This window comes from Calypte anna, chromosome 8 (assembly GCF_003957555.1).
Source record: "Calypte anna isolate BGI_N300 chromosome 8, bCalAnn1_v1.p, whole genome shotgun sequence".
Lineage (NCBI taxonomy): Eukaryota > Metazoa > Chordata > Aves > Apodiformes > Trochilidae > Calypte > Calypte anna.
This window is the reverse complement of record NC_044254.1, coordinates 20,679,586-20,706,387: the sequence shown is the minus strand read 5'-3', so window position 1 is coordinate 20,706,387 and position 26,802 is coordinate 20,679,586. Positions and strand designations below refer to the sequence as shown.

The following is a 26,802-nucleotide window of genomic DNA, read 5'->3' as shown; positions in this document are numbered from 1 at the left end:
GAGGTGTCTAATAACTACTGCTGTTTTGCATTGAAATGAGTTATTTTCTCAGAAGCAGGGCTGAGAGAGTCCTCCGGCTCCCTATTGTATCTTCTCTAATAGAGTCTTACAGTACTTGATGGGATGTGTTCTGCAGCTGGGGAGAATTCCATTGTGGCAGGCACAGTGTGGTGTCTCTGCATAATAGTGGGACACTGTGAGGCCTCTCTTCAGCAGAGGTTGTGTTGGCCCCAATGTTGCTGACTCCGTTTTGTTTTGCAGCCATAGAAAGCTCCTAAGAACTCAGTTTTCTTCAGATAGAATTCTGGTTAATAAGCATGTGGGATATTCCCCAAATAAAAATCCATATTTCCCTATGTGCTGTGGGGAAGGGGAGCTGTCTCAGCAGCACATCCATCTAAGAAACCAGTAGTCACTTTAAAAAGCAAAATGCCTTAGACTTCTCTTTGCTTCATTCCTTGTATGGATGGTTAAAGAGCAACCTACTGTGCTTCCACAGGGTCACCTGGCACAGCTGCTCCATCTGCAAAGGAAAATGTGGTGATGCCTTAAGCCACAAATCAAGGTGGAAAGGAAAGAACAAGTGTGGTTACAAGCAGTAACAGGATGAAGGGAGAGGCTGGGGTCTGTGCACAAGAGAAACTGGGGTGGCCCTTCTGGTTAAACCTTTGGATGAGTACAATTCCCTCCCCCCCATCCAATTTAATATTTTATTTGGGGTTTTGTGCCTTTTTCTGATAATTAGGGGTCTTGGTAAATGAAATTTGCTTGTAAACAGCTTGTTGTACTTGTGGGATTTTCTTTTGTTCTTTTATTTATTTATTGTTTTAAATGGACGAATGAGTGACAGGCTGAGCGGCCACAGAAGGACAATTTGCATGATCTGTTCCGTCAAATAGGGTAGAACATGAACTTAACAAGGGATGCTGGCAGCACATTCCTGGCTGAACTTGTCAAAGGGTCTTGTATTTCCCTGCTGTCAGAGCAAATCTTTTGGCTGATTGCTGGTCCTTGGTAAATGAAATCTGAAAGCACATTGGGGCATTCTGCAGTTCAGTGACCATTAATGATCGCCATTTGAAGTTCACTAAACTTCCGGTGAATGGATAGCAGCTATATAACCAGCAGGTTGATGGCTGCAGAATAATAATATTTAAAAAAACAAAACAAAAGAATCCCTATGTTACATGCTGTTCACTAAGAAGTAGGTTGATCCAGCTGTGCTCCTCCTCTGGGCTTCTGGATGAAAGATTTATGGCTCTTTCCCATAGTTTGAAGGTCCTGGATTTAGTGTCTTGGGAGCTGGGATTCATTGTAATGTGGACATCCAGGCAAGTGACTGTTCATCAAGATGGGTGTTCCAATATTGTGCTTTAGCAAATACTGTGATACTAAGTTAAGGGCTGATGACAATCCATGAAACACCAAGCACAAAGATAAAGGCAGGAGCCAGAGGGAAGCTCTTGCAGGGAAGTGTTCCCCTGCCCAGCTCTCTGAAGGAGTCAGACTTTGCGTGTAGGATGAGGGCATATGGGTTAGGGTTGTCTCCCTCTGCAGATGTGTCACTCAGAAATTAAAGCTCAAATCTGCTTCAGATCATGTGTGGAATGGTATGTGTGGGACAAAGGTTCATCTTCCTCCAACTCTAATCCCTTAAAAATCTGAAGTTTAATATCTGATGCCACCACACAGGGTGGTACCAGGGTCCCTGCACCACTCTGGGAAGTGACCCTGGTTGAAGAAAAGAACTGGGACCTCTCCTGACCTGTGCCTAAAGAGCTGCCTCCCCTGCAGCTTGCTCTTACCACAGGGTGAGGATTTCTGTGCTACTCACTGCCCTCCTCTCTGGGGGTGGTTGTGGGGCAGACACCTGTGTGTTTTTGCCAGAAAGGATTTCCAGCCCACATAAGTAATTCTGGCCAAGCAATGGGACCCCATGGGACAAATGAGGTCAGACAGGTATTTAGCTCCCCTGCTCTTTCCTGCATAAGTCAGATGGCCCCTTTTCCCCTCCCTCTGGCATGTTCCTGATATAGAAATACCTCCTCGGCTGAGTCTGCCTCTGACCAGGTCTATGAAATGAAGGTGTTGGAGAGAAGGTGGTGTGAAACTGTCCATTTCTAGGTCATGGATAATGCAGAGGCTTTGATGTTTCAGATGTCAAGAAAACAGTTAATGTGTGTGTAAGTAGCATGTGTGACTGAGAGCAGCAGGATGGCTCCACTTGCACTTGCTCTGTCCTTTGGGTCTCTGCTTGTGAGCAGTGATGTTAAGAGGACCCTACTGAGTTAGGGAGCTGCTGCTGCAAAATACAGCACAATGCAAAAGAGTGGGATTATGTACACGAAGGTGTGTGCATGGGCAGATGTCTTTTTGGACTTGTGTGTAGCAACAAAATATGGTCCATATTCCCTCTGCCCATGCACACGTAGCTTGAGGTCCTCTTTGTCTCCATTTTGTACCATCTGAAGAAATAATCCTTGTCTGTGCAGCTTCTGCCAAAGTGTGGGATGCTCCAGAGCACAGCAGTCCCTCTTCTCAAGGTGGTAATACAGTCTTTCTCAGGGTTCATTCTTCAATAAAGATCTCCTGTTGCCTGCAGCTCTGTGCTGCAGAAGCAGGCGAGGTGAGCACCCTGTGCCTCCAGGCCTTTTCCAGAATATCCAAGACTAGCCTCTTGGGAAAGCTCAGTCAGCCCCACGCTTGTTTTGCCCCCGGGAGTCCGTTTTGGATTATCTGGCCATGCAGGTGTTAGTGAGCTTCACACCTGCCTGCTATGATGGTGGCCACAGCATCTTGGGATCTGTGAAAAAGCCTCCTGTGGAAAGCAAAAGGAGAAAAGCTCTCTGTGCACTTGACCGTGTTTGCTGAAGTTTTACCTGGCCCTGTTCCCCCCCCCCAGCCTGTTAATGCATCCCTTCTGTCAAGCCTGATCTGTGTTTGCTGACATTTTTAATGTCACTGAGCGATCTTGTATCTCTGGTGAACTGTCAGTGTACAGCTGACTTGGGGCAGAGAGTTTATCATGTTCTTCACTTCGATTAGCTCAGCCTTGTGGGAGGGCAGCAGAAAGCAGAGGAGGATTTCTTTGAATGCTGCAACATTTCAGATATATCCCCCTAAACCATCTCGATAGAGAGCCACCATCACATCTGCCAGTTCTCCTTATGTGCCTGTCATGTCGATTCTTAGAGGCCCTGTGTGTCAGGACTGAGGTGCAGAACCTGAGCTGCATCGTTGGAGCTGGATGCTCAGGACATGAATAGCAGAGAATGCTTTGTGTCAGGAGCAAGGGGCACCAGTGGGAAAATATGTGCAGGGAGCAGGAGGCTGCAGATCAAGATTTATCTGAAAAGAAAAGCTGCTGCAGCTAATGAGCTACAACCAAGCTGCTGTTCCCACAGTGTCCTCAGGTAGCCTGGATAAATTCATTAGTGCTTATTCTAACACAAGGATCAGCTCTGGGATTCCCTCTGCTCTTTTGGGTGTTTCTGTGGTTTATCATTCCAGGTTCTGGTTGTGTTAACAGAATGGTAGGTCCCATGATAGATTTTGACTCTGGGGGTTGGAGGCAGCTCTGTGTTAGGCTGAGGACACGGTGCCTGCAATTGCAGGGTGACTGGGAATGGGAATGGGAAACCCGGTGGGCAGCACAAGTGCCAGCACCACTGGGCTGGGAGCATGTCACAGAGGGGAGAATTGGTTTGGTGGAGGGAGGAAGTGGAAGAAGAGCAGTGAAGCTACATTTTCTGATAATTGGTTTGTGCAAGAAAAGCATTAGCAGGATGATGAGGGTGTCAAAATAGCCAGACCAGAGGTCTAACTGAGATCCTCTCCCTCCCAGAGGCCAGCAGCTGATGCTTGCAGGTGTAACATATGAATAAACAGAACATATAATTAATGTGTAATTAAATAGAAAAATTCATTGCTGTGGGATGCAGTGGAAACTGAAAGCATGAGCAGATTTAGAAAAGGATAGAAGTTTCTGGTAGAGTGGTAAAATGGTAAAAACAGTGAGTGCTAGACACAGAGGTCCAGAGGAAGCTGATTCAAGTCTCGCTCTCCTTGTTAAGTGTGTGCTTGACCATCTTTGATTTCAGTTCACAAAGGGCAACACGTCTTTAGATACATTCATAATGGGTGCTTTAGAGGTGACAGAAACTGCTCCTAATTTGACACTCTTCCAAAGTCCAGGAGAGTTTTTATGAAAGGCAAGGGTTGATTAATGCATGTGGAGGAATGCACCTTGCCCCATCTGAGCATCAGGAAGGGGAGCTGATGGAGCCTTGGGGAGCACAGGGTGGCCATGCTGAGGTGTCACAGCAGTGTGCAGAGCTGCTCTTTTCCAGGCCCATCCTTTATTGCTCTGTAGATACCTCTAGTTGGAAGCAAATTGTTAATACACATGCACAAATGTTTTAAGGTCACCTACTCACATTGTGAAATGTGACAGAGGAAGCATGTAATAGGATGTTTTTGTTAATATTTGGCAACTAGAAATAAACACATCTTAAACAAACAAAGATTTGCTAACAGCTTTTTGTCTCTCCTCTGAATTAACAATTCCTTCTGCCGTCAAAAGTGGGAGGAGGAGCTCTGACTGCTTCTCAGGCACTTGGTGCTGAAGTGTCTTGAGTGCTTTAGATGAAAAATGCTGAAATGGGTACAAATGAGAAATGTTTTAGTGTTTGGTCCTTATGCCTGGAAACTTCTCGGTCTAACTTCTTGACCACTTTCTGGGATTGTTATCAATTCCCTGTTTATTCAGTTACTGACTATAGGAAGTATAAAATGTCTAGTAAGGTTAGAAATGACAGAGGAGTACTCAGGCAGAGTCCATCATGGCCAGAGCATCAAACATGTGAATTGATATTGCCACTTAGGTGTAAAGAACTGCTCATATGCCTTTGGTGCTCAGTGCCTTGCTGGTTTGCAGCACAGGTGAGAGCTCCAAGACCCTGTCACACCTTCTTTCAGTGGGAGTTGTGCTTTCCTGGACTCCTCACCCCTTGCTGTGGAGCTCTTGGCTTTGGAAAGCCTCTCTCCAAAGGTACAAACAGAAGAGGATGTGAAAGGAAACACAAGGAGGAGCATGACTCCAGGGTCAAGGGGAGTGAGAGTGTCTTTTTCACCAAGATGAGGAAAGAAAAGTGTCAGTCCAATGGCATTGGTTCATAGTTGGAAGAGAGTGGAAGGAATTGCTTGTAACAGCAAAATGACTGAGTTGAATAAATGCTTTGCTCTGTATTTACAGAAAGGCAGAGGATGCCATATTGCTGAGCGAGAGGTTTGCTGCTACAACACAATTTTCTGTTAAAGTTAAGTGGTGGCTTTCAGATGGCATTTTGCATAGCTGGTTTACAGGAGTTTGAAAGAGCTGACTGTTAATAAGTCTTTGAACATGGAGGAAGTTCTAGAGGACTGGATGAAAGCTAATGTTGTACCACTAATTTAGAAGGGCAAATGGGATGACCAATGAAGTAATTATAGCCCTATCAGCTTGACATTAATTCTGGGCAAAGTAATGAAAAGCCAGATATCATAGTTGATTAATAAAGAATGAAAAGAGGGTAATATAATGCCAATCAATGTGGATTTATGGAAACTAGATCTTTTTCAAACTAACTTGATATTTTTTTTATGAGACTACATGTTTGGTTGATAAAGGTAACCATGTCAATGTAATATACTTCTGGAAGGAATTTGACTTGGTACCTTATGACATTTTGATTAAGAAACAAGAGTGATACAAAATCAACATGGCACACATTACATTGATTAAGAACAAGCAAACTGACAGCTCCTAGCATTTAATTGTAAGTGGATAATCATCATGGAGTGCATGTCTTCTTAGTGGGATCCCACAGGGATCTATTTCTCAGACCTCTTGTATTTAACACTTTTATCAGTGCCCTGAAAGAAAACATAAAAATCATTTTTGATAAAGTGTGCAGATACTGCATGCAGGAGGTGGCTGCTGTTGGATTTATCAACTGGCAATAGTAAGTAGGAGCAGAGGGGCTGGATCATCTTTTTTCTCTTCCTTTGGGTTGAGTTCTACCAGTGTGGGATGCTGGGTCCCATCTCTGCAATGGAAGGGATTCTGGAAACTTGAAGACTGGATGTGAACGGCAAGGCCCATGGGAACACCTTGCAGTAAAGATCCTGGGAGCTGTTCAGGGTACTGGAGGGAGGGGTAAGGGAGGCTTGAGTGTGGTCTGTAAGTATCTAAAGGAAGAGCCCAAATGTGGCGAGGGACTCCTTCAGTCTAGCAGACAAAAGCATAAACAGTTCCAGTGTCTGGAAGCCAAAGCAAGGTAATTCAGCGTCAGATTTTTACAGTGAGGGTAATGAACTGTTGGAACAACTTACCGAGGGCTGTGGTGAATTCTCCAGCTCAGGAGGGGAAAAGTTCTTTCCTAAAAAGATCATCTTTGGTTCAAATAGGAATTACTTTTTGGCAGCCTCATGGCCTGTGCAGGTCAGGCCAGCCGATGGCAGTGGTTTCTTCTGCTGTGATAATCTCTGACTGTCGGTCTCAGCGTAGCTTTGGCTTCTCCATTCCCTTATGGTGAGAGCACCCTCAAAGGCTCCTGACTTGGGGAAGTGTGGCGTGAGACTGGGGATGGAGGGGATGGCATCCTGGGGAGTGCAGCACCGCTGGCACGGGCAGGGGAGCCCTTGGGCTCCAGGGCAGGAGCACAGCAGCCATCCACGACTTCTCCTTTAAATCTGTCGTGCAGCTGTCTGAACTCTGAAATTTCTTTCACTCTCTCCCTCGCCTTGTTAACATGTGTTGCCTTTGGGGTAATCAGGGAAAAAATATTATGTCCTTTTACAATTACCGGGTTTTGGAATATTAAAATGTCTCTCTGCATCGGCAGTGTTATTTTGATTGGTATTCTAACCTTTGACTAGCCCATAAAGCGAGCCGCTCTTCAAGCCAATATTGCAGGACTGAAATTTAATTCCGAAATGATTCCAGATAATAGGGAGACAGATAATATATGCATGAAGGATATTATGTTTGGACTAAATGCAGCAGGGCCAGGGCTTGGGAGTTGAATAATAGCCCAGAGTGAGTTATAATCTGTGGGACAGAAATACCTTACTGTCAGGGCCAGGAGAGGAACTCTTAAATCAAAGGGAGGGAGTCGAGGATAGTCATCTCAAAGGGAAAGGGCATCTAGGAGAGCCCTTAAAGGAGCAGCCTTCACTGTCCCACTGTGGAGGGACCTGTCCTCCCTTTCTTATTTAACACAGAATGTGAAGAAAAACACATTTTCAAGAAAAAACAACAAGCTGGGGGTTGTGCTGGGAAGAGAGGGTGAGCATCTGCAAGTCCTTGATGGCCTTTTTGCTTTCCTCCTGGTCTCATTAGAAGAGGACACAGGATGGGTCGATGCATCAGACTTGTCTGCCTTGGTTTCTCTCTAAAGAGATGCTCAAAAGTACCTGAGCATCGAAATAAGGGGTGGTTGCCTTGGGTTCCACATACAGAAGGGCTGAGGGATTATTGATGTGGGTCTGCAATATGGGCTATGGTAGGTGCTCACATAAGGCAGAGTAACCATTGGGGTTGGTTTTGGTATCCACTTTTACATAAAACAAAGTGAGGCACAGTGTGCAGGCTGCAAGGCCAGTAGTTGTTCAGGGTTCTGCTCTCCCCTCCTCAGCCTGGGTCTCATTCTCAGGCAGAGTTGTCTGCCCCACTCAGAGCTGCTGCACAGGCCCTTGAGAGGAGACACAGAGCCCGAGCATCCTATGTGACATCTGGTTGCAAGTTCAGTGCCTTTTAAACACTGGAGGCTTTAAGAAGCAACACTCCCCTCTGGGCTTTGCCCCAGGGAAGGAAACTTTAGTTTTTTGTTATTTTCTCTTCTGCAGGTGGTACTTTGTGCTTTGCCAGCAGCTACCCAGGCATGGTGGAGCAGTCAGCAGGGTATTTTCCACTCTGCAGTAGCTCCCTGTAACTTTAACCAGCGGGGTGAGGCACTGGGAATTTTTCTGTGGCCAGACTTTGCAGAGTGTTGCAGAGTACGGTGCTGGCAGCTGTCCTGGGAGGATGGGAGCTGTGCAAGCGGAGATGGAGAATGATCTCTGCTGCTGGGGTGACACAAACCCATGTCAATATAACAGGCTTTGGCTCAGTGGCATGAGCTTATAGTTTCAAAGTAATGATCCCAGCCTTGCATTTCATTTCCTTTCCTTGCAGTCTCAGGAGCTGGTCTTGCTACAGATGAGAGGGGCTCTAGATACAGCCTGGAGGTTTCAATGGTTTTGGATGACTTGCAAAGTAACATACATGCCCATCCCAGGAGGGCAGAAAAAATGACTGTCCATCTTCACCTAAATCAAATGGTTTTGTGGTTCCCTCTCCTTTGTCTTCTGTTGGGGTGTTTTTTTATTGCATCCTAAAAGCACGGGAGCAGTTTTCTGTGGAGTGTGTCTGTACGAACTGTTCTGGAATTTCCAGAGGGTTAATTTAAGTTGTTGGTCTTTATACACCAGAAAGTAGCTAAGTTTCATGGCCTGCAAAATAGCAGATTATTTTAGTAATTCCTTTTGACCATGAAATCTACATGTGCGTGAAAGAGCACCCTTCTTGCTGCCAAACTCTTACCAAGCAGAAGATTGTGGGCTGGGCACATGCAATTCCTCACTCACTGCCTTATAGAGTCTGCTGAGTGGGTAAAGACAATCTCTGGCAAGGTCCTGTCATGTGGAAGCCACTTAGAGCTATGCCAGTGCAAAGGGTACACAGCAGTATTTTGGTCCTGTTAACAGCAAGCTCTTCCTGCAACTTCCTTCCATCCTTCTGTCCTTTTTTCCTGTAGCTCTCCTGCATGTGTTTTAGTATGTTTTCATTTTGCAACCTCTAATACATGGATTAACTTCAATACTATTGGGGCTTTCCTACACTCTCGTTTGCAAATATGTATTAAAATTGTGCTAGGTGTGTGTTAAAATCTCACCTCTTTTTGTGGGTAAGGTGTTTTGGAGCCTAGTTTGAGCCTTTGAAGCAAACCTATTTTGCATACAGGTGCAGAAAGCCCAGAAGGAAACAAAAGAAGGGAGCTGGAAGTCATGAACCCCAAGGGAAGATTGGGGGATCTGGGATGTTAAGCTTAGAGAAGATTAAGCAGAAATATTTTTTTTTAATAGGAGTGAAAGCCCTTGGAGAAAGGGAAAAGTTTATTTTTGGGTGATTGTGGTAGACAGCTCTTGGTCATGTCCATACCTGCTCAGTAAACAGTCTCTGTGAATGAGGGCAGGGATATACGACCATATATGTTAGGATATGGTATGGATGCATCTGCTCCTGCCTTGAACCAGACAGTGTGGGTTCTCCCTTTCTACCCTGTTTGCTGTGACACCTCCTGCTCTTGGACACAGGCTGTCTGCTTTCTTTGGGACATGTTGCTAAAACTCAAAAGTACCTGAGCATCGAAATAAGGGGTGGTTGCCTTGGGTTCCACATACAGTCTCCACTTCTCTCCTGATGCTGTCTGCCCAAATGAGAATGGTTGTACTGGGGGATTCCCAAGACAAACTTTATCATCTGGCAGTGTCTTCAGGGTCCAGCAGGGACCTGAGCCTCCTGTTGCCACACATACAGAGGGCTCTCACATTAGGTAGGAAGTGTGATTCAAGAGAAATTGAGAATCACAATTAACTTCGGTGACATCATACAGCCTGCAGGTACTAGACAAAGTAGAGAGTGTAATTTTTTGCTATTGTGGTTTGTTGTTTGGTGTTTTTAACTATTGCAGAAACTTTGCATTGGGGAGGAAATTGTAAGCTGTGGTTTGCTGAGTGCTCTGCAATGGTTGCTTTACTGATAGCATCCTTGACTGTGCAGGTGGTTGGAGGCAGGTTGGCATTTGTGGTTCTTCTTCATGCACATTGCCATAGCCTGCAGGCAAAAGGCAGAGAGGCAGCTGCTCAGACCTTGCTTGCTTCTCCTCCTGCTGAATGCCATATTGCTCGTCTGCATCTCACTGTGCCTGCACTTCCCTTGCTGGGGATTTGAACATCTGTCCCCTGCACTGAGGAGCCTCCTGGTTCGCATCTGGCTGTGTGTGTGCTGGTGCTGAGGTTAAACAAGGTGCTTTGACCTTTACACCTTGAGTCCTGTTGCTGCTCGCAAGTGAGGAAGGAGCTGGCTCTCCTGGTCCTGCCTGTTTGTGGCGCAGTGTGCTGTATGTGCCAAAGACAAAATTTTAGAAAGCGTATTTGAAAGCAAGCAAAATAACCCACAGGGTGATCTAAGAAAAAATTGTACTGCAGTGTCAAAGTTATGCAGGCTGAAGTGGCCTGATGGTCCCCATGGTGGGGTCTGGACAGTCAGAGAGTTGCTGCAAAGCTGGTCATGATGTGACAGGGACCTGTCAGCTGGAAAACCAGGGAAGCCCTAAGGACAGTCAGAATTAGGCCTTCAATCTCCCAGCAAGTACAGGTCTGGCACAGGTTTGGCATTTCACACGCAAGCAGGACTGTGCCTGTGTGCTGCTGGCAGATGAGGGCCTCCAAGCTCACGTGCCTGCTGATGGGAAGGCATAGGGCTGCCTGTGTTCTCCTGTGTTTCATGTGTGCTGTGGTCAGGTCAGCCAGAGGCTGGGGCCTTCTGTGTGCCCTGGTATTGCAAGAGGTAAGCCTGACCCCAGCCTGACACAGCTCCCTGCAGTCAATACCAGGGCAAGACAGAGGAGAAGGGATTAGAGGCAGGGCATGTTTTACAATAATCCTGTAACGTGTGCTGCATTCCAGGCCAGGAGGAGCTGGAAAGCAAGGGCACAGTGCATGCAAGATGGCCTTTCCCAGGGTCCCCTGGGTCAGGCTAGGAGCAGAGCATCCCTGTATCCCAGGCCTTCAGCTGGAGCTTTACATGGGTACCAGCACAGCTGCTTAGTTCCTGGGAAAGAAGCTGTGTCCTCTCTTTTCTCTGCATTTAAAAGACAGGAGCTCCATGTAGGAGCATGGAAGTGGACCTGTGCAATTCTCTGGGGAAGGATGGGGATTAATCAGATTTTCTTGCCTTGGGGATTAAAACAATAACTGGTTCAGTTCTCATTGTTCTACCAAGCCATCGTAGCTACAGGAGGGAGAGTGACTGCCTGCCACCTCTGCCAGCAGCAGCAGGCTAGCCTGTGGTAGCAAACAGCTTGCCAGTAAGTGGAAAGAGCTTTTTTTGTATGTGTTCCTGGTGCCCTGTGCTGAGAATGATACAATGTCCTGCTGAAAGTGATGGGACTTCTCTACTGCTGTCTTGGCTAGAAAAGTGTGGGTGGGCAGCCTCTGTCCCACTGCACAGAGGAATACTGTGGCTTGGCATTTGCTTCTCATGGGCTTGATGTAAAGAGGCAAGAGATGTTGAGCAGGGAAATGCAAGATGTTTGTATATTAATAACTTACAGCGCATCACACTTATTAAATTAATTAATTAAATCTCTCAGAACCCCAAGGCTACTAAGCAAGTTGATTTCAGGGTTGGGATTAAAAGTCTTTCACTGCCCTTCCCCCATGCTGGCACAGCACTTCTGGCTCCATCCTGGCTTTTGTTCTCTCCACTTGCAGGTTTCCTTGCTTGAGTTCTTTCCCTGCAGCCCATGGATTGGATCTATCACAGTGGCTTGCTAGGCTGAAAAGTCTGCAAATACAGTCTGCATTTGTTTATGCCCTCGTCTAGGCATAATCTTCTCCTATTTTATGGCCTGCTGGAGAGGAAGACTCTGATCACTCAGAAGCATGAGCCTATCCAGAGGCTATCTCACAGTGGCTGGTTTTCCCAGCTGTGTGGGCACTGTCTTCTACAGACCAGGACCATGTTCTCCTTGGGTCCTCTGAGATGAATTTTGCTGGCGGCTCTTCAGCATCAAAGCTCTTGAGCAAATGGCCATCCTGAAGTCACGATCTGGATTGCTGCACTGCAGCTTTCTCAAGCTTACTCAGTACCCATCCCCATTCAGTTTTCAGCAGTGCCCTTCTGGGCATCAGTAGGAGTGGAGGCAGCATGCTTATGTTTGCTGACAGCATGCATCTTTCCTTCCTTGTGTTAAATCTTGTGTTGAAGAAGCATATAATGAGGTGTTCGATGTTTTCTTGGGCATCCTATCCACAGATGAATATGCAGGTTTCACTCAGGGCTGATGGATCCACTCCACTGCTTTCACCTTTTTAGAGCCCAGATACACTTGCATTTCTGCATTGCACTCAATATGCCTTAAAGCCACCAACTTCTGCTAAGCTGTGCAGGATGGAGTGTAGCCTAGCTGGTCTCTCTCCTGTGTGCAGCAGTCAAGTTTCTTTGGCTTGGAGACAAAGCCTCAGAGCACTGTTTTGTCAGTACTGCTCCTGCGTGCATCCTTCAGATGCATTTTTAAACTAGCTCTGGATATTTAATGTATGGTCTTGTGACAACAGGAAAGGAAAGTCTGCTCTCTGTGCTCTCCCAGTGCTGTAACCTCTGTCAAGCCTGGCTCTGATTGATGCTATTAATATTTTAGAGATCATTTAGGATCTCTGCCTTGACTGTGCTCCTCGCCCAAAGAAAGAACTGTCCTGTGTGGATGTCTGCAGCTGCTGGAGGAGCATGCTTGCTGCTTGCTGGTGTATCTTGGAGGAGGCAGGTCTGCAGGTTAGCAGGACTGCCAGGATTAATGGGAGAACAAAGCCTTCAGCAAGGTAATTGCTAACCTCTATCATGTCTAAGCTGGCCCCCTTCTGTAGGTGGGGGTCTTTTAGCTTTCCTGGAACATTGTCTTCTGTCCTTACCTTTTGGCAAAGGGGACAGTTCGCCTCTGGACATTGTCTCTACAGACTGCTTTTGGCCAAGGAAGGATGTGGAAGGGTGTCAGTATGCCTTTGCTCATCCCTTCCAGTTCCTGGAGCTGACTTCAGCAGAGCTGCCAAACCCAAAAGAACTCTGCATCTCTCCTATGGTTTTGGTCACCCTTTGCCACTGAACTGTTATATGATTTGTCCCCAGAGTGTTAGTTCTGCTGTGGGGTCAGTCAGTGCTGAGGAGAAGCACATTGGTGCTCCACCATATGCCCTTTCCAGCTGCCTCTCAGGAGCTGCACATGGACCCATCCTGCACCTCCCTGTCTTGCATCCTGCCTTTGGTCTGCTCTACACAGTGGAGCTGCCTGACTGTTCCTCTTGGTGCAGGAGAACTCTGGTGATGCTCTACTTGCTCAGTCTTTCCCACAGGGCCCACCTAAGTCCAGCTCTGGGGATGGGGACTACGTGCTTCAGACACAGGGGCTCCAACAGATCCAGGAGACAGTGAAGCTCTGTGACTGAAACCCAGACTGTGTTTGCTCTGCCTAATTATCAAAAGTATGAGTTTGTTCTGCTAGGTGCACATTATGCCTTTATTGTGGTGTAATTATGCCAGCTGCCTATGTTTAGTGTCATAAAAAGGAATAAAATGCCCATTACCCGCCTAAAGAATTCTTCTTGTGGGTTTTTTTTTTTTATTTTTATTGCTCTGGAGTACACAGTAGGGATATCTTTGATCGGCAATTCTCCATGTAAAATAGCTAGTGAAATACTGTGCCTTTCAGAGAGCACCTCCAGCCAGCAGCCTGCAAAGGCAGCTGGCCCACAACCCTCACCTGGCGCTGCTTCTGCTGCTTACTGCCAGCCCGATCTGGTGGTCAAGATGATGAAGCCGCCTCGCTGCCACCACAGCACCTTCCCCTGTGGGAGCTCGGCTGCTTGCTGGTAACTTCTCCCTGCAGCCCTCCAGATCCCTCCAGACCCCCTCCTGATGACACAGCACCCAAGAGGTGCAAGATGCTTTCCAAACCTGGGAGAAGATGCAGCCTCTCTACCCACAGGAACTGTTCACAAAGACACAGTGGTGCCTTGATCTGTCCTCTGCAATTGGGCTTTAGCTGCTTTGGGGTTTCTTGTGGTGTCTGAATTCCTGGGGCAATGTTTCTCTGGTGTTGAGAGATGCCTCAGAGGAGCTGCATCCTCCAAGAGCTGAGGTTCTCTGCAAACATCAATTACTGAAACACATATTCCTGGCAGGGAAAGCAGCAGGAGGTTTGCTTTGTGTATATAAGTGCTAGGGGCATTTTGGTGATATTAAATAATTTCTGATGAAAAAAATAATGTGGAAAAACCCAAATCCAAACCCCACATCTTTAGACAATGTTAAAAGCTGCCTCTCCACATTTCTTTATAGGTTCAGGCTTTAATTGCAAAAGGACTTTCTTAGCCTCATTAGGAGCCGTTAGTGCTGGCTATAGATAGCTCTTAAATATATGGTTTCAGTGGATGGTAAATCTGTTGGTTTAGTTGGCTGATTTTTCAACTCAATATTTTCGAGAGGTCGCTGGTCTCCCCCAGCCCAGCTGTGCCACAGATACTTTGCACAACGTCCCTTTTAATTCCCTCCACTTATTTTTTATGTCAGGTGTTCCTTGAAGTGGCCTTCACAGCTCTCCACCCTTTCAGCCGACGACTACGTCAGGGGAAGATGGACTTGCACCTCCCCACAGCTTCATTGCATATGCACATGCCGTCTGCCCCGGCGGCACGATTGCCTTGGTGAAGAATCCAAGGGGCTGCTGATAGCAATCATTGATTAAGAGGGTAATTGTCCTGAAAATTCAGATTGATCAAAAGGCAGAAATGATAACTTGTGTAACTGTGTTTAAAACCACGTCCTGTCAATAGGGGAGACTGAGACGTGGCGAGCAGAAAGCAGGGAGAATTGGATGTGCGAGTGGGTGAGTGTGCCTGTGGTTCAGGGAGGAGGGGGAGCCATTCTTCCTTGGGGTCCATAGCAGGATGTTTCTTGTCACTGACGCTGGGCTATTGGAGATTCAATCACTTTTATCTTCCCCTCTCTCTCAATCCAAATGCCTTTTCATATTAGAAAATTAGAATCAGCTCTGCTCATGCAAGATTTATTAGCTCTGCTGAGCAATACCACAGAAGAGTAAATGATGTCGCATTTCAGAGGCTTTTTACAGATTATGACCAAACTTTCAACTTCTTAAGTATTCTTCAATTGAGCCACTGCAGGGTGTGAAAGGGTTGGGGAGACAAACTTCTCTTAGGAAATAGTTCTGCACCAGCCTGAATGTCTCTTCTTTATTATCGGAATGATTGGATTTGGTTGCTAATACAGATCTTTTCTTTGGGCTTAGTTTCTGCACTTATTGCTCTGGAAATCAAACTCCAAGAATTGAGCCTGTTTGTCACATTTTTTTTCTTGGTCTCCTTTGTAGAGACACTTTTCAGTGCTAAAATGTGTGTCTTTGGAGCTCTGCTGCTAGCTGGCACTCATTTACATCTGAAGAAGACAAATCCTGTTTCTCGCTCAAATCTTTTCCCTTGTGTTTTGCACTGGCTGGCTGCTTTTTAAAATGCTTTCTGACCTTATGTCATGCACAGCTCATGTTTTGTGTAGTGATAGTCCTTTGGTCTTCAGGCAGTAGCTGCTAAAGATTTTTAAAGACATGAATTAATTTAGACTCATAACGCTCAATAGGTGATGTTCTGGGGATACTGAGGCACAGGTGAGTTGAAAAATTTTCCTGTGAGTCTGTATCAGAGTTTGGAATAGGAATTAGGGCTCATCTCTCTTGATTCTGGGCTTTAGCCACAAGGCATGTTTTTGAGTGTTTTCATTTTGAAATTACTTTGCAGGCATGAAATCCATGCAGCACCCTGTGGGCTGGCTGCACAGGAGGGCTGCTCAGCCACAGGATTCAGAACTACCAGCTGTTGGGTGTCTCTGCCTTTGGGCATCTTTCTCCCCCTCAAAACTAAGGCATTCAAGATTCACCATACTTACAAATCCCTGGTACTCTGCAGCACTTCACCCCTCTCCCACTGGGCATGGTAAATGTAGCCCCTATACAAAAATACTGGCTGTTGTCAAGGTAAATACCATTTTTCTGGTAGATCTGGTTTGGAGTCTTCCCAAAAGGGAGCAAATTTTTCTGCTGCCATCATTATTTAGCAAAGTAGACAGCACCACACAGGGATGCTGATTCCAGTGCTCAAAACCAGCATTAAACAACAGAAGCTGAAATCAAGCTATGGAAGGGAATAGTCCATTGATAGCTACATCTGCTGTCATCATCGTGTGTTGAAGCCCTGTGCTTGCACCTGAGATACTGCCAATCTTTTTTCTGTTTGTGTCTGACTTTTCCTTGACATGGCCGAGCTGCTGGGAGGATTGCAGTGCAGACAAGGGTGGAGGAGTGTTGGAATAACTCATTGTTGTGGCCAACTCAGGATTCTTTGTGGCACATCATTGTGGGCTGCAAGCGCTCAGCCATCTCTTTTTCTCTTGGCAGCTTTAAAGGGACTTTATTATCAGGCAATGCTAATTGCATTTGAAGCAACACCATGCTTGAATCTGTCCAAATGCCAGCGTAACTTGGCGCAAAGTTTTGCCATTCATCTCAGCAAAAGGCATTTCCGAAGAGCTGCGTAAAGCTGTAGCTGGCTGGCAGGGAGGTTTCTCATTGAGTGTTGGTGCTTGGGAGGCGGATATGCTTGACAAGCAGAAGGACTTGACTTTTTCCCCTTCCATGTACAAGCACCATGTATTATTCAAGGTCTTCTTAAGTCAATGCTGGGTTATTAATCGGTCGCTTCTCTGCATGTTAAATTTGCCCACTAATTTTGAGGCTCTGGCTGAGGACTGCAGCTATGAGCTTGCACAGTACCTTCCATCCACAAGTCTCTATACATTCATGTGTGTGATCAGGGGCTGGTGCACCCCCTTGCCTTGGGTTCAGATGACATGGTGCTGCTTGTGCACCAGCCGCACCAGGAAGATGAGCTCCAGGTTATTGACTGTGTTCTCATTTCCAGGTAGTCACTGATGGTGGAGGGGAACAGGAGCAGGGCCAGAGCCAGAGCATTAAAGCCTTGCTGAACCTTGAGGTGCCAGGCAAGACCACAACAAGTCACTTCCTAAAGACACGGGGTACTGCAGTCTCAATGACACTAGAGAGGGGATACAGTGGTGTCCGGGTCTGAGGCAGGCATTGTGCGCAGCCCAGGAGGGGTTTGCTCCATGAGATAGGTGCTACCCACCTCCCTTTGTCTCCTGCTCAGTTTACAGGCTGATGTAATGAACTATTTGCAGGTGGTTTGAAGACAGCTTCTGCACCGTGGGCATCTTTCTCCTCTGTCCCTTAGCCAGGCTTCAGCCTCCTCTCCCTCCACAAGCTCTGGCAGTGCTGCCCACAATATGCAAGGCACATGGCCCAGCAGTGCCTGCACGTTCCAGGAATCACGTCAGCTGTCATTACTTACATTACCTTGATTGGGAACAGTCAGTTATGTCACTGTCCATCATTGTGTCTCTCCAGGGAGACGCTGAGGAAGGAGGAGAGAAGCAGGAATTATAGACCGCTTCTGCGGTTCCTTGCTAAGCCCCCTGCTCTGCTGGCTGAACATCTGTCATCAGACAGCTTGAAGAGAAGGTGCTTTGTCTGATGGATCTTCCCATTGTAGCTCCAGAGAGGAGCCTTCTGCAACACCGGGACTACCCTGAGGGAAAAACACTGGGGCTTTTTTTGCAGTTTAATGTGAAGGGAATGATGCTGCTGCTTGGAAAGCTCTAAGGGAATGCACATGAGAGTCAGCTGGACAGCTGCAGGCTGGGCTTTCCTGACTGAGGGCTGCTTGGGAGGCAGGTGGAGTTACCAAAACTGTCTCTGGTCTGAATGAGGCAGAGCTTGGATTTGCACGTTTTCCCCATGTGTGACTGTGGAGGATTCCTGGCTGTGTCTCAGATGGGAGTTCATCTTCCCTTTGGCCCAAAGCTCCAAATTCGCCTATTGAAAGTAAGGTTTGGCTTTTGATTAAGGAGACTTCTTATTTCTAATGGAAAATGATCTGGAAAGTTTTCTCTGTCCTGGTTGATTTGGGACTCTGCCTCCATTTCCAGTAGCAAGTGTCTTTATCTGGGTGATAACAAGTGGTAATATCTGGGTCCAACCCTGGTGGCAGAGTCCATGGTGCCACAAGTGGTGGGGAGGACAGTTTGTCTATCCACCTTGTGGGAATAAATTTGTGCCTGAACTAAAGGTGGATTTGAGAGGATAAGAAGGAAATAAAACTCTGCGACTATTGCTGGGAAGTGCTCCATGATCATGAGTCCAGATTCTCCAGGGCTTGTGGGACCATGTCTGTCACAGCTGAAAGCAGGAAGTGTTCAAGATGCACAGGTCACCCAGCAGGATGTACTGGGAGGTGGGGAAGACAGTGGTACCTACCTCTTGGGTTTCTTGCTGTGTGAATGTTGGTCCTGGCACTGTAACTTTTGGAGAAGCGTTACCTGCTAAGAACAGAACTCAATTTCTGTTAGCTGGGCAGGCTGTGAGGGTGGTTTGGCAGCAGCTGGACCTTATCGAGCCCCAAGATTTGAGTGCTCAAAGCATCTGTGACTGGTGTTGCTTATGTGGAGATCAGGGAGCTGACAGGGAGGGAAACCAGGGCAGGAGAGGGCTGCACCCAGGGACTGAAGTGGGGAAGAGGAGTTTAATGGTTCTATATCTTCTTGGAGTGGCTCTGTCAGAACTAAGACAAGTTCAAAAGGATAAATTCAAAAGGAGTTATTAAAATACCAGAGGAGCTGGCTACTGCCAGCAGTAGTGCCTGGGTGCTGCTCAGGGTATGTGTGGGTCATGGGTAGCTGAAGCAGCCGGGTCTCAGCCAGGACTGTGCAAGGCATCTTGTACACCTACAGCCTGCAAGGTCTGACCTATAGTCCATCCTGTCACTTAAAGAATTTGCACTCCACGGAAGTGATGTCTCATTGTCCCTAGCTTTAGGTATGAGCTTCGTTGTGCTGGATGGCCCAGACACATGGAGCTTGCTAAGCAAATAAAAGATTGCAAAGGGGATGTGAAGCAGGAGAGAGTTGTTCTGGAGGGAAGGTGGGTTTCCATGGTAGGGTAATAGCTAGTGAAGTGACTAAATACATGATACAGACATGTTCAGAGCATCTCTGCCTGAAGAACCCATCACAGCCTTTTTGAGTAAATAGAAAGAGAGCCTGGGTTCAGTTCATATGTCTGTTTTCTTTTCTTTTCTTCTTCTGGTCAACTGTGGCTGTAGATAAGAGTTTTCTATTTGAAGTTCAGAAGGGAAGGGAAATCCATTGTTAGAAGAGGGAGACTTTCTTTTTGCTTGATATCTATCTCCAGCAACACAGCGAAGAAGGAAAAGATTTGCTATGATAAAGGTAGCTTTAAAAAAAAAAAAAAAAAGGCACATTGAGTGTTGCTTTTCTCTGTACTTCAAAGCCTGGAGTAATATGGAGCAGTGTAAAAGAAGAAGGAGGTGGGGGGGGAGGCCGAAACCAACTTATCCCAGCCTCTGCATGGCAGCTGTGAATGCAGAGCCATAATAGAGCACCATCCTGGCCAGAAATCCAGCCGTTCGTCTGGGCTTGGCATGGTGTTATTCAGTGTGCACAGCACCTGCCAGGAGTCCATGGGGATGGGCTCAAAGGGGGCTGCTTATTGTGGGGGGAGCAGAGGAAACATTTTGCAGGTGTGCTTCCTGTGGAAGGACCAAACTAAGGGAAGTCACTTGCTGGCAACAAAATCAGGCAAGTCTGGAAACAGTATGGGAAAAGTGTACCAATAAACATTGAATTATTAAAATAACTTGGAGATTGCATGGAGTGTTCAGCATGGTATGGCAGAGTGAAAAAGCTCTGGTGAAGGCTGTGACTGTGAAAGAGAAAACATCTCCACCCATGCACACCTGAGCCAGTGAGGCTGGCTTTCTGTGGGGACCTCAGTTTCTGAGCAAACCAGAGCAGAGAAGTGCTGGGGAGGGGGTGCCTGGGGCTGCCACCCCCTTGCTCTGTGAGCAGGCAGGGAGGCTCCAGCTTCAGGATTGTCAGAAGGGCTTGGATGGCCCAAATACAGGTCCAGGCTGTGCAGTGTGGGCAGAGCTGAGAGTTCCCAGAGAGGGTACAAGGCAGGGGCAGAGAGGGACAGCCTGTGGAGCCAGGGCTTGTGACACCTCTGTTGCAGTACAGCTGTGTCCACACAGGCTTCCCCTTTCTTCTGGATGAGGGTGCCATCCAGCCAGACTGATGGCATGGAGCCACACATCTGCTCTGTTGCTCTCATGGTTTTGGTCTTCAGCCCCATCTCAAGCTCAGTGCTTGGTCCTTGCTTCTGGGACAGCCCTTGCTGTTCCAGCCCAAGGGTGTTGCTGCTCTTGCAGCATGTCTTGGCTTGCTGAGCTGCTGGAGCATCCCTGGAGCAGCCCCATTCCCGTCTTGGAAACTGATGCAGGTAAAGAAAAGAGCAAGCATCTGCTGGAGGCTTTGCCTCTGCAGGAGTGTGGGGAGGAGCAGGATGAGAAACCAACAAATTCATTTTCAGCGCTGACCTGAGCAGAGGCTGGAAGTGAAAAGATTTCCAGCCAACCTGGGCTGGTCAGGGTTGCTAACGAGCCTTTCCTTTGAGCAATGTTTTACATTCTTTAAAGATCGCAGGGAGCTCTTGGGGAGAATCTGCTAAAGTAAATGGCAGAGTCAAGTGTGCCGGCTCCTTTCTTTCCCTTTTCTTTTCCCTTTTTTTTTCCTTTCCCCTTTCTTGGTTCTCTTTATTATGTGGAGTTGCTCTGGCTCTTTCTCTCACTTCTGTTTCTCCTTTTGTTCTCTCTTTGTCTATTTATCACACTGTGAAGGTTGAAAGAGATGTTATTAATCTGGGAGAATGAAGGCAGGATTAGTGGTATGAATCGGATTTTGAGAGCTGTAATGATAGAAAGACTCGCTCTGCTGGCGGGCTGCATGAGTTTGATAAATGGGGAGCACTCCAAACTGACTCGCGCCTTCCTCCGCACTGCTCGCTCTGCCCGCTGGGGCGTGCCATGCTCTCAGATCTGCCAGCCATCCCACACCGCTCCTACCTGAACCAGAGCAAAAAGCCAAGGGTAAATCAGAGACAAATATCTCCCATTGCACTTAAAGAGATCATTTCTTTCAACATCTTTTTCAAACAGAGTCCTGTCAAGTTCTTGGACAGCCTCGTGTGGAGGTGGGATCCTTCCTTGGTGTATGGCCTGGAGCTGTGGCCATGGGTTATTGTCTCCTGCTGTGGCTTTGCAGAGAGCAGTGGGGAGTCAGCATGGCTGATGCAGAGCTCCTGTCCTACTAGGCAGAAAAAAGTATCTCTGTAGGGCTGCATCACACTACCTTTGCCTCCTAAGGACTGCACTGGGCTTCAAAGCACTGTGGGTCTGTGAGAAGACAGGGAATGTTTCATCAAAAGTCACTTTGGGATCTTTGCCCTGAAGATTTCTGAACGAGGGGTTCATAACATGAGTTAGGTCCCATTATCAAGCCTGCAGGGGGCAAAGCATGCTCTGGGGGCAGAGCAACAGCCCCCAGCAGTGGGGTAAAGTGGGACTGTCTAGACCATCATCTGTTCAAGTAAGGTTCTTTGCAAGGATTCCACTGCATGCTCACCCTCTTGAGCCCTTCCTCATCCTCTGGCTTGGTTGTGTGATGATCTATGTTGGCACCCCACAGAGCCAAAAAGCTAGAGAGAGAATCATAGGCGAAAAGTATGTTGCATTTTGAAGCTGTTTCATGAGCACAGAGCTTACTGCCCCGTTGTGGTTGTGCCACCAGGCATTCCTCATAAATGGGGATTGTGCCCTTGTCCTAGGGCCTTTGCAGTGATCCTTAACCCAACCTGTGCTATGGCTTCTTCTGTGGGCATTTTGAGTTCAGTGCTTGCTGTCATGGCTAAGTTTGAGTATTGTAGTGCAGACCAGTAGTGCATTTGCTGAAGGCAGATGTGGTTGCATGAAGGCCATCTACAATGTGTTGGGAAGGTTTGGGTGCTTCAGTGCCCCCCACGCCAGGGGCTGTGGGCATCAACTTGGCCCTAGAGCTCATCCAGGGGAGCTCTGAGTGTCTAGTGGTGGGTGCAGGTTGACCCACCACCACAGGGTTTGCATCTTTCCTACATTGAGCAGGAAATTCTTGCTCGGTACAGGAGGAGGTACAGTGGTATGCAGAAAGGACTCTGCTTCCGAGGAAGAGTCAGACCATGGGCAGCCCAGAGTTGTCAATGTCCCTTTAACTACAAGGTAATGGACTCCCCACGCTCGGGCTGAGCTCTCTTCTTGCCTTTGCGGGAGTGGTAATGATTGTCAAGGTAGAGCTAATGAGTCGTGCACATCTTTAAAGGATCGTGGCTTCTGAGACAAAATTAAAAGAAAAAAAAAAAGGCAGGGATGGAAGAAGGAGAGAAAGTCCAGCTGCGCTGACGTGGCCAGTGAGGTGTCCATCCATCTGTCCTGCCTGCCCTTTGGCAGGATCATCCCTAAAAGGCTTGGAGTCTCTTTGCTTGCTGCTGCAGCTTCTGTTGACATCTGGGACCCTCCTCATCTCCCTGAGGTTCCCTGACAACCCCTCTGCAGGTTTCAGTCCCTTGCACAAGGTATCAGGGCACTGCTGGGCATGTGAGAGCTGGGCAGCAGCAGGCAGGCAAGGAGTCCACGTGCTATACAGCTCAGCGAGGGGGACAGCAAGGCTGGAAAGTGGAGTAGGAGGAAGGCATGCAGTGAGATGAAGGACATGGGAATGTCCTGTCCTGGGTTAGTTAAAGATGGGGGGATGGTGGTGCTCTCAATCCCCCCTCAATCACTTGCTCCAGGTTGGAGATGCTGCACCTGGCACTTCCAGAGGCTGTCTGTGTGATGGAGAGTTAATGATCCCCCCAAATGCCTGTCCCACAGCAGAAGGGAAGAGATTTGGGGAAATGTCCTATGAGCACTCCTGGTGGCAGGAGAGGCTGTACAGACCAAGCTGAGCCAGGATCTGACCCTTTGGGAAGAGCTAGCTGATGGGAGAGCTGGGATGTTGCATGTGGTGCGTGGTGTGGCTGCCCGCACACACAATTCCTCCCGTTCTCACTATTTCAACTTCACAGGTTGAATTGGTTCAGAGCAGCCAAACTAAATGAGGGGAGAAATGATCAGTCAAGTATTTCTTAAATACTGTCTTTAAGAGCTAAGTGCTTGGCTGGAACTTTAAAGACAGGTAATGAGGCTCTCTTCAGATCAAATTGTGATGTGGAAGCTGCTAGATCGACCAGGCTGCAACTGGAAGAACACTGTCACAGCCATGGATGGTATAGGACTCTTCAATCCCTGGCACACAGTGCCAGCCTGCTGCCACCTGCAGCTCCCTGCATCCATCTTCACTCTCATGCTACAAGGAGCAAAATACAGGTGGGAGCTGGGGGAGCAGCCTGCTTGCATAGAACTTGGGTGATATGTCAGTCAGTGCTTTGGACTCCATCTCCAGGCATGCAGGTGAGAGCTTGGTGCAGAGGCAGCAGGCCAGAGGACTCCTGTTCTTCCAAAGGATTCTCATTAGGTTTCAGTTTGAAGCTGACAGATTTGTTCTTCTGCAAAAATTGGAGTGACTTCAAGCCTTGCAGTGGATCTGTGAGGTGGCTCCATTTCTTAGCATTGTCTATAGTTGGTAAAGATGTGTTGGTAGGATCAGTTCTTCCTTTTCAGTATACCATCCTTCTCTCTTCAGTGGGACACCAGCAGTGCTTGTCTGCAGAAGGACTGCACCTTTGCAAAGCACATTATGGAGCAGAAGGGTGGTTTGCTGGAGCTTTTGTGCAGGAGCAGTAGAGGAGCAGAGAGCTGTTCTGGGCAAGATGGGATGTACCAAGTGTTTCTTCCCAGCTCCAGAACACTTTTCCTTTAATCTGAAACCAGGGAAGAATCTGGTCTTACCTGGCTGTTCTGCACAATGCTGCTCTTGCAAAACTTGTGTGCCCTTGCTACTTCTTGTGTCATGCCCACCTGGCAGTGCCTCACCATCCTGCTCTCCTCTTGGCCTCCTCTGGGCAGGAGATGGGGACCCTCTAAGCTTTCTCCTTTATATCCAGGTTTTTTAGGCTTTCTGTTGTTAATTATTGAGATGTAATAATGTGATTAGTGCACTATTAAAAAAATCGCTGATATGATTACCATGGATTTAATATCACATGATATATCATTACATTGTTACATGGTGACAGATGTAATTGAAATACACTTATTGGAGCCTGGGGTCGTGTTTCATTCAATCACAGCAGCACCTCCGGGGGGCAGAGCAGAAATGGCTAAAAAAAAAAAAATAAAAAGACATCAGAGTTGGAAATTGTAATGAAAACAAAGAAACTTGCAACCTCTTCAAGTCTGGGCAACTGATGCTTTGGCTTTTTCTCCATAGGAATCTAGAAAGGGAGGGCTGTTTTGTGGATCTCCTGAAGTAGACAGGTCAGCCAAGCTGAAATTGCCTTCTCAGGGCACAAGCAGGAGGACTTGTGTTATGGATGTGTGCCTGGAAGGCTTCCAGCATCTTGCAGCATGTGAGCCTGGGCACTGTTGACACTGGGCAACTGACCTGCCAGCCATTCTTGGCTCCTTTTTAAAATGTAAGTGGACCCAAAGATAGTACCAGTTGTGCTGTGAGGAAGCCATCTGGCTGTTCCTCACCTTCTGCCATAATTCTGCATTTTTGGAGTCAGGGATCACTCAGGGGCATCTGTTGGGCTCTGGCAGTGCCACAGAGGGAAGGAAGGCAGCAGGGAGCTTGCCTGCAGGACTGGGACCTGGGTCATGTTTCCTTCCATGTCAGTGAGAAGAGGTGACATCTGTCTCTGCCATGTTATCCTTGTGGGGATCTGCATGTGGGCTCTGGGCAACTGGGGCGAGGAGAGGAGCAGCTATCATGTACCCTGTACAGAGGCAGCCAGCTAAACTGGAGCCTGAGCAGGGGCTGTGTCAAGGCCTGGACTAGAGAAATGTGTCCGCAGGAGAAGCACAAAACCCTACCTGGTGCTGGCACAAACTGCTCCTGGTCCTTCTCAACCAGGTGAGAAGGTGGACAAGAAACTGGTGGTGAACATGGAGGTTTGCTTTTCCTCCATCTACTCTCCTTCCAGGGAAACAACCATCACCAACCCTCCCAGCCCCCCCCAAAGCAAGTGATAGTTTGAGGTGTTGCCTTGGGCTGGATGGGGCTGTGGTATGGCTAACCTTATCTGTGGCTAATCTCACAGATACAATGATCAGCCTGGAGAAGAGGAGGCTCAGGGGAGACCTCATTGCTGTCTACAACTACCTGAAAGGAGGCTGTAGCGAGGTGGGAACTGGACTCTTTTCACAGATGACCATCAACAAGACAAGAGGACACAGTCTTAAGTTGTGCCAGGGGAGGTTTAGGTTAGATATTAGAAAGAATTTCTTCACAGAGCGGGTGATCAGGCTATGGAATGGACTGCCCGGTGAGGTGGTAGATTCTCCGTCCCTGGAGACATTTAAAAAAAGACTGGATGTGGCACTCAGTGCCATGGTCTAGCAACTGCTCCGGTGGGTCAAGGGTTGGACTAGATGATCTCTGAGGTCCCTTCCAACCCGGCTAATTCTATGATTCTATGATCACCTTGATGTTCAATAATTGCTTTTAGCATCACCAAGCACTAAATCAGTCTCTGCTATAAAGGGGACCAGCAAGGGGATGTGGCCTTCCAGAGCTGTGATTATGACTTGGGTATGCCAGTCCTCAACCCTACTGCAGATCGTCAGAGTTATTTTAGACATATGAGACAGGGTGTAGGAGACTTTGAAATTGAAGGTGCTGTGTTTTATCTCAACCTCATCCAAAACAAAGGAAGGATCAGGAATATTCAGATGGCGTAAAGGCAACTTTTCCAACCAGAAGGGGAATGGCAGTGTGGTGAGCTCAAGACAGCTGGATGTTTGCATAATGATGTGCCAGCATCTGGCCCTGTGTCTCTAGCTCAGCATTCACACGTTCAGCATGGCATCACCCCCTGTTCCAGTGTGTCTGTCCCAAGAGCTGGGTTACAAACCTTGCTGATGCTTGAGAAGTAAGTTTTATTTCAGGCTTTTAATTCTGTGTCGTCCCTCCTAAGAGTGCTTCCAACCCCCTTTTGTGGAGCCAGCACGCCCCCCTGTAAATGTTCAGTATTCCCATTATAAGCCCTTGTTTTGCTGGGAGCTGTGGAAATTCATTTCCAGCTGGTGTGGGTGCACTTTGGCTGGAAAGGCTCTGGCAAGCATCTTTTTTTTGAGGTTAAAACATAATTTCAGTCTGACCTCTGAGTTTCGGAGCTTTTGTTGGTTTTCTCCACCCCCAGATGGTTTTTGTGTATGATTTTAAAATAGCCTTCTTATCTGGGTTGAAGCTAGCTGATGTGTCTGCTTCTCATTCGAGGATTGTTGTGTTTTATTAATGCTGTTATTATTCCATTACTGTCATTGTGCTCTTTTATAGCAAATAGCTTAATTTAGTTGAGATACACAGATGCCGAGAGTTTAAGTGAAATCTTCGGCACTTGGTATGCTGGGCACTGAGCAGATAAGCACTTTGGTATAAACCCCAAGCACTTTAGTATAAACCTTTCAGTTAAAAACAAATTGGCTGCTGAGGGAGCACTGGGTGCAGGATTTTGGGTGAGGGGAGGAGTGGGATGTTCAAGTGTCTTAAGGAGGACCTCATAGTCAAATGTGACTATAGGTGCTCAGCAATAAAGTTCCCCCTGAGGGTTTCCCCCCAAGAGTGGGCTGTGATGGGGCTTTCTTCCCTACAAATGCTGTAGGAGAGGGTGCATTACATTACCAGTTTTGCTGAGGTGCTTTGGGTTGGGTTTTTTTAGGAGTGGGAGGTCAGAGTTAGATACATTTTCTGCAAATGTATCTGCCTTGCTTCTGAGGGAGATGGGGACTGCTCATGGTGTCACCCTGGAG

General features: G+C 47.4%; 1 protein-coding gene across 3 annotated transcripts in view; it reads left to right on the top strand.

Annotated features, from left to right (window-relative positions):
* Window positions 1–26,802, top strand: part of ERI3 (ERI1 exoribonuclease family member 3) — a 132,295-nt gene that overhangs the window by 53,100 nt on the left and 52,393 nt on the right. The gene's annotated exons all lie outside the window — the stretch shown is intronic.